Genomic DNA, 6,000 nt, shown 5'->3' with positions numbered 1-6,000 from the left:
CAGCCTATGGCTATGTGGATCATAATTTGTATCTTCACACTATTTAGCATCATACCTCGTACTTAAAAGGCACAGTAGTATTTGTTTAGCAATGAAATAAATGCATCCAAGGCCAGATCTACTGCACAGCAGTAGCCTGCGACCAAAATGTTCTTACAAATAAGGATAGAAAAAGTCAAAGCTCCACTTTCTAAGTTTCAAATAAATACTTCCCTTATTTTCTCTATCAAAACTCAGTACTGAGCATATTAAATTTGGTCAGAATCAACTGAGCAGTTTAGAGTGTAACCTAAAGTAAACCCAAGTAAACATTTTTCTTTCTCTTTCTTTTTTTCTTCCTTGGGAACAGATGACACTTTACTAGACAAAAAGGAAAAATATCTGGGTGGGAGAAATTGGGTGGGGCCAGTTAAGCCCACATTCCACTACTAGATTTAGTTGAAAATACCAAGCTGTTTTCAAGAAGTCTGAATTTAACTGACTCCCTCACACCGTACTCAGGGGTGCCTTCCTTGAAGAACTGAAAGCAGAAGGAATTGGGAGCTGAGAGTAATGCTGAACAAAAGGTAATTATTTTAAATCAAAACATATGCAGGAAGGGTGAACTTAAGCTAAATTCCAAGGGGCAATTGCCACTCAGCTTTCACTTCTCAGACCTATCTTCTCTGATAAATTTTCCCTGGTTACATAAAAAAGAGGTGGGGTGGGGTTTGCTTTGCCATTCCTTAAAATAGTGCTTTTAAATAAACCGTCTCCTTTTAATACCCTAGTGCCTCTCATCTCCTGATTGCCCTATATATAATACCTGGTATGATGTGGTCTTAATATGTAAGTAATGAGAAGATGAGGAAAAGTGGTAGAAGAATTAAAAGGAGGAAGAAAAGGTAGGAAAGATAGTTCCTGTCCTGATTACTCAGTGTCTAAGAGTTCTGGGAGACTTGGGAAGCCTTTTGATTGTGGCAATGGTGGAATTTATTTTTCAGTTTGTAATGCATAGTGTTCTCTCTCATGGTTGTGTCGATTTGATGAAACAGCTGCTATTAGTTTGGGATGATTGGGGAGAATCTGTGGGCAATCAGTGCAAAGAGCCTAACTGGGCTGAAATCTCCAGCAGTGACAACTTTGGGTCACAGAACTTAAGTCCTGCCATTTGGATACTTGGACTTGGGGAAAGGAAGAAATTGGTGAGAAATAATAATTAGAGATTAGCCTAATGAGGCTAGAGAAATGAAAACAGAGGCTTGTTTATATTTCTTCACAAATATAGGCTGTCAGCCCTGGCCCAAACAATGGAAGTGACCCAAGAGTGCAGAGCAAGGAACAGGACTTTCAAGGCCAAAGTCAAAAGAGTGAGCTCAAGGGCAGATGTGCTGTGGGTCTAGCCTCGGAGGGCTTCTGGCACAGAAGGGCAAGATGGATCCCCAGCCAGGGATCGAGGTGGACACTCTGACTTTATGAAGGGATTCTGTTTAGCCAACCCTAGATGGGGGCTTTTCAAAGTTTCAGAAAATAGCAGTGAGTTTTAATAGTGCCTAGGAAATACACAGATGTCTGAGATGCTAGAGGTGCAAGAGTGGGTGACATTTCTGGAGTTTTATATAGAAGACACATAGATTTCTAGAGCTCAGGGCTGGAGCAAAGACATTCTTGATCTCACAGAAAGAGCAAATTCTGAGACCTCTTTAGGGAATGCAACTCACAGTAACGAAAAGCATTCTAAGAAAAGCAGATCTCCCAGAACTAGAGAAGAGGAAGAGAGAATGACCCCTTCAGAAACCTCAAAACGACTGTTCTGATAAGGTGAGAGTGCTGGGGAATTCTGAGTTGGGATGGATACTGCCCCTCAGGATCCTGAGACCTACCTGTCCTCTGAGTAACACCTTTCCAGTGGATGACTTCCTCTGGCACATTTCTGCCCACTGATGACCCAGCCTAACTTCTAAATCCTCCAATGAAATGACACCAGCCACTTTATCATCCTCTCCAAACATCTGGCCTTCCTTTGATCTTCCTCTTGATTGTGAAATTCCTTTTAAAGACCCCATTGGTTGCCATGGATTTAAAAAATTTTTTTATTTTTTGCTATTTTCTGCTCACTTAGGGCTTTAGCATTCCCAAGATAAAACTGCTACTAGTTATTTGAACAGAGAGAATTTAACATGTTTTTAAAGCCTGTTAATGAGATATAGAGCTGTTAGCAAAGTAAATAAAAGGATAAATGTGTGCAACTAAGTCACTTCAGTCATGCCTGACTCTTTGCAAACCTATGTACCATAGCCCACCAGGCTCCTCTGTCCATGGAATTCTCCAGGCAAGAATACTGGAGTGGGTTGCCATTTCCTACTCCAGTGGGTCTTCCCAACCCAGAGATCAAACCCAAGTCTGTTGAGTCTCCTGCATTGGCAGGTGGATTCTTCCCCACTGTGCCACCTGGGAAACCCAGTATTGCTATATATACATAATTTATATTCAATGATCAATTCCAGCTCTTACTCCTGTACTAGTTCTATCTGTCAGAAATGTGTAATTAATGTTTTCCTTCTGAGCAGATGGCCCCTAACAATTCCAAAACAAGCTGTTTCTTCTCTAACTCATCCTCACTCTGCAGTGTTTCCATTAAATATAACCCATCTCCATAGGTTACTCATGTGAATCGCTCCTTGACATATAATACCATCCAGGCTTCTTATTAGAGGCCCATCATTTAGGACTAGGACTTGCTCTCCCCTCACCATATTTCAGTATGGAATCCCTTCCTACCATGTCTCAAAAATCACATTGTGATATAATTTCAAGCTCACTTTTCTTATACTACACACTCGGTAGGTTAGAGAGACCGTATGATGTAGTGTGAATCCTGGACCACATTGTGTGTGTGCACTCAGTTGCTCAGTTGTGGCTGACCCTTTGTGACCTCAGGGACTGTAGCCTGCCAGGCTCCTTTGGGTCCAGGGAATTTTCCAGGCAAGAATACTGGAGCAGATTGCCACTTCCTTCTCCAGGGGATCTTCCTGACCCAGGGATCGAACCTGTGTCTCTTGTGGCTCCTGCATTGGGAGGCAGATTCTTTATACTATGCCACCTGGGAAGACCCCTGAGAAGCCCCCTGGACCAGATCACCCATATCTAAATCCTTGCCTTCCCTTGTACCTGCTGTGCATGTCCTTGTGAACACAGCTTCTTAAATGTCTATAAGCTTAGTTTCTATAAGCTTCATTTCTCTATCTATAAAATGTAAGCAATAGTGGTACCTACTTTAAAGGATTGTTCTTAAGTTCAAGTGATATGCAGGGAGTAAATAATCAGTGACAGATATTATTAATATAAAGATATTAAGTCTATCAGTTATTTCCTTCTCCTCACCAATATTTTCTGGGTATAAAACACTAAGTCCCTCCCAATACTCTTATTCTTCTCATCTTACACTTGTCCTCTACAGGTACCACTTTCATAGGTTTATCAAAGTGACTGTCTCCCTCTCCTCCTTTAGTTTTTCAACCAAGTCAGTTAGACTCTGGTTATACATACTTCCCTGGCCATGCATCCATCACTCCACCCAGTATCTAAGACCCGTAGTTTTGTCTTTTCTTCTCTTTATTGGGACTTCAACTCCCACATCTTCCTTTCTCTTCCAAGCCTTTGCTGTCAATAGAGAAATTATGCCTATCATCTATGCTATATTGGCTTTTGATTCCTAGTCCCAGGCCTCTTAGTTTCTTTTCAGTTAATGTCGTTCTTGCAGCATTTTAAACTTGAGATGTGCTGGGAGGAGATTTCCAGGAGCAAGTTAACAGGAATCTTCAAGTGGCAGAGGAATCATGAGAGCAGACATGAAAGCTTAAGGTAATAACTTTCAAGAGCTTGGTGATCTGTCTTGGGTATTTGACATGGACAGAATGCTTATTTCATATAGGTTAAGCAGGGCATCTCAAGACTGTCAGAAAATGAATCTGTCTTTGTTATGCCAAAGAAATCTGTTATCTAGTCAAAACAACTAGTCAAATAATTTCCACATAATTTCATTTTATGCTTGCATTTGCACATCCAGCCCAAAACTCTCCAAGGAATAAATTATTATTTCAGTATGTGAAGGTTTAGTTTCTTTTCCTGGCTACTCCAAACCATCCACATTATAAAAGTTAAACTATCTATCGTGCTTCATAAATGTACTTCCAAGAGCCAGAGAAGAGGCATCAGGAGTGGGGAATTTCTTATGTGTCCATGCATGTACAGAGTTCAAGCTCTAGGAATAAATGTGTCAAGAATGTGTAAATGCTGCCGAGTAATTATGCAACTTACATTTCTGCCAATAAAATTTGAGCCTGAGTTATGTAAGATTGAATTATAAATCCAAACTTTGCACCAGTTATCACTGAGATGTGGAAAGAAGGAACATTATAAAGGGTAGAGGGGAAGAAAAATGAATGACAAGTAATAGTCTTTAGGTAAATATGGGAGTGCACAGTAAATGTTAGTGTTGGTTACTTTAGCTTGTACAGATGCCACTATCATTTTTTAATTCCTGCAACATGTCTTCTTTGTGACTTTTTAATAGCACAGTTGTCTCAAGGGTGCAAGCACAGAATGGGAGTGTAAATTTTTTAAAATGTCAATAGAAAACATATATTCTCCTGTTCAACAATGCAAACATTAAAAGTAACTAAAACTGACTTCCATGCCTAATCCCAGTTGGCTCCCAGAGGTATCCCCCATAAACTGAGGTATAATCCTTCCAGTGCATTCACATACAAAGACATACATATATGTTACATAATACATATAATTATGTAATATAGATATTATATTATAAAATCAACTAATGAGTGTGTGAGAGTAAGTTTTATATATCTGGTATCATACCATACGTGTCATTATGAAACTTACTTCTTTCACATAACAGTATCTAATGAAGATCTTTAATTTCACTTCATACAGATCTATCTCATTCTACTTAACTGCTAAACTCTATCTGCATACAAATAAGATGTTTCTAGTTTATGTAATTACAAACAATTCTGCCATAAATAGCTTATATATGTGAGAGTAGAGCTTTCTTTAAATGGAGAAATAAAATTGTTAGATCCTAGGCATATGCATTTTTAATTTAAATGTGTATCATCACATTCATACCAGGAATGCAAGAGGATACCATTTCACTATACCCTAGCCAACAATGATATTTTACATCTTGTCGATCTGAAATGGTATTTCTTAATTGATGTGAAATGTTTTCTCATTACTGATGTGGTGAAAATATGCTTCATTGTTGTTCCAATTTGCACTTCTTTGACTGTGAGTGAGATTTGACATATTTGTATATGTTTATTGTTACTTGTATTTCCTCCTCTTTGAATTCACTTTTCATATCCTGTGCACACTTTTGTTGGATGGTTTATTGATCTTTTCTTCTTATTAACATAGGAGTGCTTTAAATATCTTGGATTTTGATCAAGGCAACTTTAGGGACACCACTCACATTGTGGTCCACAGGAAAGTCTCCCCCTGGTGGTGTACAGTCTACAATTTACACAGTCTCACGGCAGTTCTTCATCTTTTGTTTGTAATAAATTATGGAAGCATTTTACCCTTAATCTGTCTCCTGTCTTTTAACATTGCTTGTGTTATTTTTTTCATAGTAGAATAGTCATACCTAATCAGTCTTTTCCTTCATGTTGTTTGCCTTCTCTGTCTTGTTTAAAATGGTCTTTCCTACCAAAGGTAATGAGATATTTTCCTGTATTTCCTCTGATTGTTTTCATAGTTTTTTTTAATGCTTGTATCTTTAATGTTTCTGAAAATTATTAAATTTTGTAAATGATGTGAAATAAGAATCTAAACATTATTTTTTCTATTAATCATAACCAATAGTCCCAACAAATTATTGGATAGTTATCCTATCCCCTTATCTAAAATACTACCTTTATTATATACTCTTTTTTCCTATACTCCTGAGTACATTTGGGGGTTCTACACTATGGTCTTATGAGTAAAATAATATTT

The 6,000-nt window shown here is 38.2% G+C and overlaps 1 protein-coding gene across 2 annotated transcripts in view; it reads left to right on the top strand.

Moving 5' to 3' along the window:
- The first annotated feature begins 465 nt into the window (after positions 1-465).
- Positions 466-6,000, top strand: part of CALD1 (caldesmon 1) — a 227,327-nt gene continuing 221,792 nt past the window's right edge. For both annotated transcript variants that reach the window (XM_070465548.1, XM_070465543.1), the window contains exon 1: positions 466-566. The gene's annotated coding sequence lies outside the window, so the exon portion shown is untranslated. The remainder of the gene's footprint in view (positions 567-6,000) is intronic.

This window comes from Odocoileus virginianus, chromosome 1, assembly GCF_023699985.2.
Source record: "Odocoileus virginianus isolate 20LAN1187 ecotype Illinois chromosome 1, Ovbor_1.2, whole genome shotgun sequence".
NCBI classification, from domain to species: Eukaryota; Metazoa; Chordata; class Mammalia; order Artiodactyla; family Cervidae; genus Odocoileus; species Odocoileus virginianus.
Note: the sequence above shows the minus strand (reverse complement) of the source record. Positions and strands in the feature narration are given on the sequence as shown.